This window comes from Petaurus breviceps, unplaced genomic scaffold, assembly GCF_028583685.1.
Source record: "Petaurus breviceps papuanus isolate PSGF00001 unplaced genomic scaffold, PetGlider_PUasm1.0 225, whole genome shotgun sequence".
Classification (NCBI taxonomy): domain Eukaryota; kingdom Metazoa; phylum Chordata; class Mammalia; order Diprotodontia; family Petauridae; genus Petaurus; species Petaurus breviceps.
In genome coordinates, this window is record NW_027185889.1 from 20,552,574 (window position 1) to 20,564,656 (window position 12,083).

The following is a 12,083-nucleotide window of genomic DNA, read 5'->3' on the forward strand; positions in this document are numbered from 1 at the left end:
AACAGGAAAGAAATCACAGCAGCAGGAGTCACAATGAAAAAAAAAAACCACAGCAGCAAGAGTCACAATTTGTAAACACTTATAGGAGGTAGATGAAGGTGAGAGAAAGATTTTTTAAAATCTTTACATTGTCACTTAAATGTCTGTAGAATTCTAGGAGCGTCAATTGGAAGGGACTTCTGTGGCTACCCAGCACAGCTCCTTTATTATACTGATGAGGAATATGAGGCTCAGGAAGGTGACACAATCATAGACGGAGAACTAGAAGGGAACTCCAAGGCCATCTAATAAGGCACCCTCATTATACAGATCAGAAAACTGAGGTACAGGGAGAAGAAGTTATTTAGGATCATGAATTCATGGATTACAGAGATGGAAAGGTCCTTAAATGACATCTAGTACAGGGAAAATAAATTACCCTATGAATAAAGCCCTGGGCTAGAGTTCAAATCTGGCCTCTGACCCTTATTAACTGTGTGACCATAGGCAAAGCTACTTTACTTCTCTTTGCCTCAGTTTCCTCATCTATAAAATGGGATAATAGCACCTACCTCTGGGGGTTGTTATGAATCTCAAATGAGGTAACAATTATAAAGTGCTCGGCATAGTAATTGGCACATAAGTGTTAGCTATTATTATTATTAGTTCAGGTGCCTTATTTTATAGATAAGGAAAGTGAGGACCCACAAAATTTAGATGTATCACAAAAGACATATTTAAGACAGTAATACTATTCCATATTTATGTGCCATTTATTTTTTACCATTTGCTTAATTAAGAACTTGAGATTATAGGACCATAGAGTTAGAAGGAATCCCAGAGGCCATGCAGTCCAATCCCCTCATTTTACACATAAGGAAAATAAGGCACAGAGAAGCAAAGAAACTTATCCAGGTTCATGCAGAGAGTAAATGACAGAGCCTGGATCTGAACCCAGAACCTTTGACTCAAAACCCAGCACTATTTCAGCTATTCTATGCTGCTTCTCTACCCTATACACTATACCCACCTTGTTAGCAGGTTTCTGAGTACAGACAGTAAGAGAACAGTGAGATGACCAGTGGTTTAAGCATACAGAGCCTCATGCCCCTTGGACTGGCCATGGCAACCCAAGAAACAAAGAAAACTGCACAAATGACCCATGGTTCTGAATGGTCCCTTTCCATTTCTCTAGCAATGATGGGAATCGCAAAAAAGGGGAGCAGAGAATGCTAAGGATCATACTGTTTTTGGACAGATTATGTAATTAGCTGAATTGAAGGTATACTACTCCAAGCACACTATCCTTCTTCTTATTATTTAGATTTTCAATCATGTCTGATTCTTCAGGGCCCCATGTGGGGTTTTCTTGGCAGAGATACTGAAATGGTTTGCTGTTCACTTTACAGAGGGGGAAATTGAGGCAAACAGGGTTAAGTAACTTGTCCAGGGTCACACAGCTAGTAAGTGTCTGAGGCTGCATTTAAACTCAGGTCTTCCTAATTCAAACCTGGCACTCTATCCACTGACCAGCTAGCTGCCCAGCTCACATTTACAACTCATTTACACATTTACTGGTTCAGACTCCAGGCGCAGACCAGGGTCTCATTTCTAGTATCCAGTCCAGTCTTCAGGGGAATAGCCAAGGCAGGAATTCCAGGCTAAAGGGAGCATACTGTCCCACCAATGTGTGCCAATAGGGTTTTTCACCTTCCTGATAGGAGTGGAGTCCAGCATCACTCCCCCTCCCATGCTCTCTCTTCCATTCCAATTTATCCTTGTCACCGGACCCCTCTCAAACACAATTCTTCCATCTACCTTTTCCCACTCTTGCATATCACAATTTCCTTTCCTCTAAACTTTTTTTTCTCACAATTTTCTTTTTGACAATTTTCTTGTGGATGACTCAGTCCCAACCAAAAATTAAAAAGATAATGAGAATCTCTTTTTTCCCTTGTCAGTCAAACTGAATATCCCCAATTGCATCTTTTGTGACTCATAATTTAAACATGTATTAGTTTTATCCTTCTAAAAGGAGAACAGACATTTCTTATCCTCGTGGCTGAAAACCTTTTATTTTCTATTGGTACAAAATATGCTATTTTCATTGCAATTATTAGCTTATTTTTCCAGGCCATCTCTTACCTAAAAATGCTCAAAATAGTGAGAGAACATGAAATAGTGAATAGGCTGGTGACTTTAGAATCAAAGGACCACTGGTTCAAGTTAGGTCATCTTTTTCTTGTTGTTCAGTCATTCCTGATTCTTTGTGACCACATGGACCATAGCACAGGCTATGTCCTCTACAGTATCCTGAAGTCAGTCCAAGCTCATGCGTGTTGCTTTCATGACACTGTCTATTGATCTTATCCTCTATCACCTTCTCTTTCTGCCTTCATTCCTTCCAGCACCTGAGTCTTTTCCAATGAATCCTGTCTTCACATTATGTAGTCAAATATTTAGCCATCAACTTCAGTATTTGTCCTTCCAATGAATAGTCAGTTAATTTTCCTTTTTTTACTTTTCAACATTCACTTTTACAAGATTTTGAGTTCCAAATTTTTTTCTACCTCCCTCCACCCTCCCCAAGATGGCATGCAATCCGATATAGGTTATACATGTACAATCATATTCAGCATATTTCCACATTAGTCATGTTGTGAAAGAAGAATCAGAACAAAAGGGAAAAACCATGAAAAAGAAAAAGCAAAAACAAAGGAGGAAAGAAAATGGTATTCTTCATTTAGTGTTCAGACTACATAGTTCTTTCCATGGACGTGGATAGCATTTTCCATCATGAATCTTTTGGAATTGGCTTAGATCATTGTACTGCTGAGAATTAAAGCTATCAAAGTTGGTCATCACACAATGTTGCTATTACAGTGTACAATGTTCTCCTGGTTCTGCTCACTTCACCTAGAATCAGTTCATATAAGTCTTTCTAGGATTTTCTAAACTCTTCTGCTAATCATTTCATATAGAACAATAGTATTCCATTTCATTCATAAACCACAACTTGTTCACCATTCCCCAATCTATGGCCATCACCTCAATTTCCAATTCTTGGCCACAAATAAAAGAGCTGCTATAAATATTTTGTACATGTAAGTCCTTTTCCCTTTCTATGACCTCTTTGAGATACAGACCTAATAGTGATATTGCTGGATAAAAGGGTAGGCATAGTTTTATAGCCCTTTGGGCATTAGTTCCAAATTGCTTTCCAGAATGATTGGATCAGTTCACAACTTCACTAATTGGAATATTAATGTTTCAATTTTCCCACATGTTCTCCCACATTTGTCATTCTCATTTTTTTTATATTAGTCAATCTGGTAGATGTAAGGTGGTACCTCAGAGTTGTTTTAACTTGCATTTCTCTAATCAGCAGTAATTTAGAGAATTTTTACATATCACTATAGATAGCTTTAATTTCTTCTTCTGAAAACCACCTGTTCATATCCTTTGACCATTTGTCAATTGGGGAATGACTTGTATTCTTATAAATTTGACTTGGTTCTTGATATGTTTTAGAAATAAGGCCTTTGTCAGAGACACTGGGTGTAAAAATTGTTTTCCAGCTTTGTGTTTCTCTTCTAATCTTGGTTGCAATGGGTTTGCTGCACAAAACTTTTTAATTTAATGTAACCAAAATCATCCATTTTGCATTTCATAATGTTCTATATCTCTTGTTTGGCTATAAATTCTTCACTTCTCCATAGATGTGACAGGTAAATTATTTCTTGCTCTCTTAATTTGCTTATGGTATCAACCTTTATATCTAAATCATGTACCCATTTGGACCTTTTCTTGATATATCACGTAAGATCGGTTAATTTTTTAAAGTATTGACTGATTTAATCTCTTTCTAGTCTAGGGGACTCTCAAAAGTCTTATCTAGCACCAGAATTCAAAAAAACTTAATTCAGGGGTGCTCACCTTTCCTTATAGTCCAACTCTCAGTCATATATTACTAATGGAAAAACCATAGCTTTGACTATATGAACCTTTGTCAACAAAGTGATGTTTCTGCTTTTTAGTATGCTGTTTAGGTCATCTTGTGTAACCTCCTTATTTTACAGAGAAACAAAGAATAGCCTGGAGAGATTAAAGGACTTACTTGGATGTTTTCTATGTGTGAGGGGCAAGATTTTGATTGTAAATTGGAAAAATCTGATACCTAATAACTGGGTCACCCTAGGCAAGTTACATAACCTTTCTTCACCTCAGTTTCATCATCCATAAAGTGGGGTTAATAGCAGTAGTAGGGCTTACCTCATAGGGTTGTTATTTAGCTTAAATAAGATGATACTCATAAAGTTTACTGCCAAAGTTAAAGGGTTATAAATGCATACATCAGTATTATTAAAACACATGAAAGTTTCAAAAAGAATATAATTTTTTTTAAAAATTATCATTTTTTGCCATTAACCTTGCCCTGTTTTTTCTTTGAATATATTATCTAAAAGTCTCTACTTATAATTTCCTGTTTCTTGGAGCTAAATGCTTTCACTTCTTCTATACCCACTCAACCTTCTTATTTTTAAACTTGACATATGTGACTGATAACCCTGAAGTGTCCATCACAATTCAATGTTCCAGATACAGGAAAGAAATTAATTGAGAGACAATGCTGATCTATGGCAATAAATGAGGGAGAGCTAAAATTGAGATTATTACAGTAAATATGGAAAATTCGGTTGAATTTGATAAGCTCATGTTTAGTATCAACTATATATAAAGCTTTATGTGAGACTTTATAGAAACTAAAATAAAAATGAGTCTTTGTCCTTAACCAATCAATCAACAAGCCTTTATTAAATCTATACTGTTTGCTAGACACTGAGCTGAGTGCTAGAGATACTGACATCAGGGACAATCAATGAAAATGGATATAATTAGCTTATTGCAGATGGAAATAGGATCGTAGAAAACCAGCAAAATCACCTTTAAAATCCCAACAAGAAAAGATTACCTATTATGAAATTCACAGTGGCCCTGAGACATTCTTCAATACTACAAAAGATGACATCCCAAGCTGCCTTGGGAAATGGCACCTTCTTCCACTGCAACCCATTCTACTGCTGGACAGATACAATTATGAAAAAATGTTTCCACCACATCTCACCAGTCAGATTGGCTACGATGACAAAACAAGAAAATGAAAAATGCTGGAGAGGATGTGGGCAAATTGGAACACTAATGCATTGCTGGTGGAGTTGTGAACTGATCCAGCCTTTCTGGAGAACAATCTGGAATTATTCCTAAAGGGCTGTAAATACTTTCATATCCTTTGACCCAGCAATACCATTCCTAGGGTTATATCCCAAAGAGATCATAGAAGTGGGAGGAACAAAAAACAAAATAAACAATAAACAAAAAACAATAAACAAAAATGTTTATAGAAGCTTTTTTGTGGTGGCAAAGAATTGGAAATTAAAGGGGTGTCCATCAATCGGGGAATGGCTGAGCAACTTGTGGTATATGCATGTTATGGAGTACTATTTTGCTGTAAGAAACGAGGAGCAGATGGTCTTCATATTTACCTGGAGAGGCTTATACTAACTGATGCTGAGTGAGAAGAGTAGAACCAGGAGAAATTTGTACACAATTACAGACACAACTTATGTGTGATGACCAGCTTTGATAGACTGGACTCTTCTCAGCAATGCAGTGATATAAGTCAATCCCAAAAGACTCATGATGGAGAGAAATGTGTGCATCCAGAGAAAGAACTAGAAAGAACTGAGTTTATATCCAGATGGAAGCAAAATACCTGATCTTTTTCCTTTTATTGTTTGGTTTTATGTCCTCTTTACCATTTTTCATTCCATCTGATACAATCCGTCTCTATAACCTGACTAATGTATAATGTGAAAGTATTTACAGATCCTATACTTGACTATATGCTGCCATGGGGGGAGGAGAGGGAAGGGAACAAAATGTGAGACTCAAGGAATTGTGGAATTGAATCCTGTAAACTAAAAGTAAACAAATAAATTAATTAAATAAATAAAAAGTAAAAAAAAAAGAAATGTTTCCTTATATGGTGCCCCAATTTGCTCTCTACAATTTCTTCTTCCTATTTCTGTGCTTTGGAACTAAGAAGTATCAAACAAAACCCTCTTCAATATGAGAACTCTTAAAATTCTTGCAGATAGATAGCTACCAACCCCCCCCCCAAGTTTTCCTATCTCTAGGCCAAGAAACCACTGTATCTCCCACCAACATATAAATGGCATGGGTCATATGACTCTCCATCAACCTAGGTGGCCCTCTCTAGATCATCTCTTGATTAATTTCCCAAACTGAGTTGTCCAGAACTAGGCATATATAGATGTAGCCTCCCTGGTGAATAATACAACAGAGCTCTTGTTTCACTTTGTTGTTTAGTCATTTCAGTCACGTCTGATTCTTTACTACCCCCTTAGGTATGGAAGTGCATTTCCTTCTCCAGCTCATTTTACAGATGATGAAACTGAAGCAAGCAGGGTTAAGTGACTTGTCCAGAATCACATAGGTAGTAAGGATCTGAGGATGGATTTAAACTCAGGCTTTCCTGACTCCATTCCCAGTGCTCTATCCACTCATTTACCTAGCTGACCCCTCATTTCACTGGTCCTGGATATTTTCATAGAATCCTAGATTTAGAGCCAAAAGAAACCAACCCTCTCATTTTACAGGTGACTAAACTAAAGTTCAAATAAGAATTGACCTTCTGTGGACCAAGCAGCTCCAAACAATTGAGTTTGGAGGTGAATTTGCATCTTGATCCTAACTCATGTTCCAGTGTCCTGTCTACTAGGTACCTCTAGCATTATGCTTTTTTTTCTTAATTCACCTTGATGATTTTAATTCATTCTTTAAGTTCCCAAGAAACTGGATGTTCTCCAAATTTCCTTTCCAACTCCAAATCTAAGATACTGAAGCTTAAAAAAAAAGGAAAGCAAATTTTTCATTTTTAAAGGAATATGTACAAGGGGACATAGATGATCAACAGGGTGAATTAAAGCACAGGAGAGAGCAGTTCCTTGAACTGATGCCACTGGATCAGTAATTGAGGCACTAACAGCTGAGGAAAGTCATCATCAATGCCAAAGTGACTCATGTCTCTTTACTGGAAGCAAGAGATTGGGGCAAGTCAATGGAGGCAAAGGTGACATTGTTCTTTTCCCAATGTAAACATATGGCCCTGACTCAGGAACAGAGATCTTTGAACTGCAAAGACACCCCAGGAGCTACATTCCCTGGTCCATATAAATCTTTCATATTTATTATCAGCTGAAGTAATAACATTTTCTGTTAAATATTACATTTACAAAATCAAAAGTAAAGGAGAGAGGACAAAGCAAAGAAGAAATGAACAAATACATGATGTGTAGCTGAAAAGTAGAGGTGATATGTTATTGGTTTGGTTAAATAAAACCAACTCAATGGAAGATCCCAAATAATTTCTTTTAAAGATTCCAGTTCCTGGGAAATCCACATACTAACAAGTCACTTGACCATATAAATGCAACCTTATTTCCACTCCAATGCAATATACCCCATCCTTACTCTATTCTGTTCCCCTTTCCTCTCCTTTCAGTTACTATTTGCATCATAGGATCAGACATGTGAAGTGGAAAAGGACCTCAGAGGACATCTAGAAAAAAACATACGACCCTTTCATTATGCACATGAGGAACTCAAGTCTAAGAAATGAAATAACTCATCCAGTGTCATGGAGGTAGTAAATATCAGAAGTGGAATTTGAAGCCAGAATCATATAGGATCAAAGATTTAGAGCTGGAAGGAAACTCAGAGGTCATTTAGTCCAACCCTTTCATTTTACAGGAAGGGAAACTGAGATCCAGGGAAACAAAGTGAATTGCCCAAAGTCAAAGAACTGTGAATCAATAGTTTTTTAAAAACAATATATATTTTATTCATTTGTGAATTTCCTTTGGTGAATTCACATGTATGATGAATGAAATAACTCTTCTATCTCTTACTTTTTACAATTCTTCCCAAGTAATTAGACTGAATATCAGCCAATATTCCTCAGGGAAGAATAATAAATTTATAAATCAGCATCCTATTTACAGATAGAGTGCTAACTTGAATACTCTGAATGCCATGAAATATTTTGCCCTTATGAAGGTCAATAATACTTATTAGCAAATTATACTGCATTTGGATCCATAAACGGAAATTTTATACTTCTTAGATTTTTCATTAGAGAACTAAGTTTGGCTGAGCCAAACTTTTATTCCACACACTGAAATCTTCCATCAAAGAATAATGCCTTAAATATATTATCCAATAATTTATCTGAACTTTTCAAATCCCTAACACACCTGTAAACTTGGAAAAACATGCTGTCTCTTCTCCCCTCCAAGGCTTTGACTCTAACCCAACAACAACCACTCTCCTTTCTCTCTGGTACAATGGCACAATCTTTCAAATAAAAAAGTAGTGAGGAAATGCAAGTCACATGTTAATAAAGACTATCAAGAAGGAGAGGAAAGGACCACAACTCCCTTCCTGGGAAGCAGTGCTATAGAATTGCTAATTACAGCCCAAATGATTTATTTTCTAAGGCAGGTACATTTTCCTGATGAAGTCATTAGGTCCTTTTTTACTTATTAAGTGAAAGACATGTCGCTAGGTAGTGATGGTGAGAATAAATTGTTACCCTCATGATTTTCTGATGTGGCCCTGTGTGAAACTCTCTCTCTCTCTCTCTCTCTCTCTCTCTGTGTGTGTGTGTGTGTGTGTCTCTCTCTCTCTCTCTCTTTTCTTTTCTTTTTTTTTGGAGGGGGAAAGGCAGGGCAGTTGAGGTTAAGTGACTTGCCTGAGGCCAAACAGCTAGTAAGTGTTAAGTGTCTGAGGCTGGATTTGAACTCAGATCTTCCTGACACTAAGGCCGGTACTCTATTCACTGTGCCACCTAGCCATCCCATTGAAACTCTCAAATATTTCAAGGAAAAACATCTTCTATCCTAGGAGAAGAGATTTGTGACTGGAAGACATTTTAGAATCCATTGAATTCAAAGCCTTTATTTTACAGCTGAGGAAACCGAGTCAAAGAGACAAAAGTCATTTACTTGTCCAAGGACAGAAATATATCATGTAGAAGAGCTAGGATTTCTGTCCAGGGCCTCTCTCTCTCTCAAGCCAAATCCAATGCTTTTTCCACCATAATCCATTGAGTCTCCTTCACAATATCCCACAGAGAAAGTGTATGAGGTGTTCCTTTAACATAGAGAAGACTAAAAGATGGACAGGAGATAAAGTTGATGTGAAAACTGAAGTGTCTGGATTCCTGTTTGCTCCACTTCAGAATTTTCAAAATATAAAATAAGCTTATGATGATGGGTTAATGGCAAAGTCTGAGAATTAGGAAGACCAGGCCTTAAATCCCATTTCTGTCACATATTGACTGTGTGACCCTGGACAAGTCATTTAATTTTTTCTGTGATCAAGGAAAATCTTTAAGTTGTTAAGAAGGTGCCCATACATATTAATTAAGAATTTCTTCAACAAGTGTTCCAGCTGCATTACCAATGAAATCACAGGAGGCCCCATCCAAAAAATTGCTAATTTATAGGTCCTGATATAATTGCTTAGCATAGACTAAATAACAAGTGATGCTGGATGACTTTCAAGGAATTTAGATTTGCTGCATCAAATAATTGGGAGAGGAAAGGGAGTAGGGGAAGAGAGGTCCTGCTTTTGGCAAGACATTAGTTTTTGTTGTTGTTGGGTTTTTTTGAACAATAAATGCTAATTTTTTAAAGGTCAGCTAGGATCACCAGGACTGCATTCAGGAAGACTCATCTTCCTGACTTCCAATCCAGACTCAGACACTTAATAAGTGTGTGACTCTGAACATGCCATTTCACTCTGTTTGCCTCAGTTCCTCATTCATAAAGTGAGCTATAGAAGGAATTGGCAAACCACAGTTTTGCCAAAACCCTAAATGGGGTCACAGTGTCAGACACAACTGAACAACAATTTTCCAAAATCCTGATTTACAAGACATTTGCTGATTTTACCTTCTATTTCAAGAGTGCTGGCCACCAAGTGGGCTCTCAGCAATAGAAACAGCATCAAAATCAACAAACTCTTATAAATACTTGTTGACTTATTCTTGATTGGGAGAAACAGCATGGTATAATGGAAAGGAACAGGAAGCATGAATTGTCCTGACTCTGAAATTAGGTAATCATGAGTAAGTCATATGCCTTCTCTGAACCTCATGTTCTTTGGGAATAGAACTAAGGGGTTGGGTTCCATGCTTTTTAAGAGTACTTTAATCTCCAATATTCCATCCCGTTCTGTCCCTTCCCAATCCTTTCCCTAGTAACTCAGTCCATTGTTTTCTGCTCTGTTCTCAGCCTGGGCACTGAACTTAGAATCAAGAATATTTAGGTTCGGTTCCCACCACTGATGCTAACTAGTTGTATGAACCTAGACATGTAACTTTACTTCCCTGTGCCTCAGGTTTCTTCATATATAGAACGAAAGGGCTGGAAGCAATGGCCTCTAAGGTCCCTTAAAATCTATGATTCTGTTCTATTCCATCCTATCCTACCACGTTCTTGAAAGCATTTGCAGATAATGCAATATCATTGCTACCCTTTAACCTCTAGTGCTGAATCTGATGGGATGTCCTCCCCACTCTTGTGAAGATGGGAGTAAACTGTATATCTGGTCTTTGTCCCCTGCTCCTTCCCTCACCAGCTCCCCCCAATCTGGGGAAATAATCCAATGGCATGACTCTCTCGAAGATATGCCCCTGTAAATTCCATCTCTGGAAAGCTGTTCTCAGCTATGAACAGAAGTCCCACATGCTGAGTAACACACATCCATCCAGTTGATGCCATACTGAGAATGTTAAAGGTACCGAGCACCCCATTGCTCATTTTGACCAAAGCAGCCTTGAAAAGAGAGCCTTGTCCTGAAATTGGCTGATAGCAGCTGCTGGTTCTGTACATCTAAGGCAATGCTGAATGATTCCGATTAGAATCAAAATTCCTCCCCTCTTTCCTCCGCCCACCCTTGGATTTGAGGAGATCCATTCAGAAGGAGTGAGGTAGAGCACACCACCAATTCAATGTGCCGGGTCCATCTGTTGGCAGCAGCAAGATGCAAACAGCTTTGTAAGTTCTATTTTCAATGAAATATCACAGAACAGCTTGTCCCAATGATATTTCTAAAGCCTGCCTGCAAGCCGCCTACTGGGAAACCCAACAAAGAAGACAAGGGGGGAGAGCAAGGAATACACAGAGTCAAAGGACAGAGAAAGGAGAGGAGAATGAAACCAAGGAAAGGAGAATAGCAGAGAAAACTGAGGTTGGGAAGATATTCAAGATTATACACCCCCAACTGTATATATATAAATGCACATATTTCATAGAAATATATGTACAAATACATACATTTCATGGAAATATATGTATATACTGCATACTTTATAAATTATATTTAAAATTCATTTTATTTATTCTTCACATATACACCTAAATTATTAGAGATCTAATCTGAGGCTTTCCCATATATACATAAAAAATTTGAGGGTTTTCTTCTCCATAAACAATTACTTTCAATGGCACTTTAGATTTACCCTCAAATTAGAGAACAAATCTAGAAAGATACAGAAATAAAGAAATAGGAAATAATGGAAGAAAAGGTAATAATTAAAAGATTGGACAGAATTTCTTTTTTCTTTTCCTTTTCTTTTGGTCCAAATCTGTAATTTCATTGGTATAGGGAAATTCCAGGACAGAAACTCCCTCAATCAATGCAGATCTACAAAGGCGGTATCAAGATAAAAAATGACTTGCCCAGATCCACATAGTTCACATGTATCAGAGGCATAGGCAGAACTCATGTCTTCCTTGACTCTGAGGCTGCCTCTCTATGCACTATACCAATTACTACTTACCTTCATAATTAGTTTTGTAATATTGTTACAATTTTTTTTAAGTTTCCCATACCTTTTAACACAGGAATAAGTACTTTCCTTTCTCCCTGATTACCCAGAGAGGATTTCGAAATGAAGCCTTAGACCTTCTAAGAATCAAGTTTTCTCACCTATAAAATTATGGGGATGGATTATA

General features: G+C 37.3%; 1 protein-coding gene across 1 annotated transcript in view; it reads right to left on the minus strand.

Moving 5' to 3' along the window:
• ANKS1B (ankyrin repeat and sterile alpha motif domain containing 1B) overlaps positions 1–12,083 on the minus strand; it is a 1,399,804-nt gene that overhangs the window by 915,558 nt on the left and 472,163 nt on the right. The window lies entirely within an intron of this gene.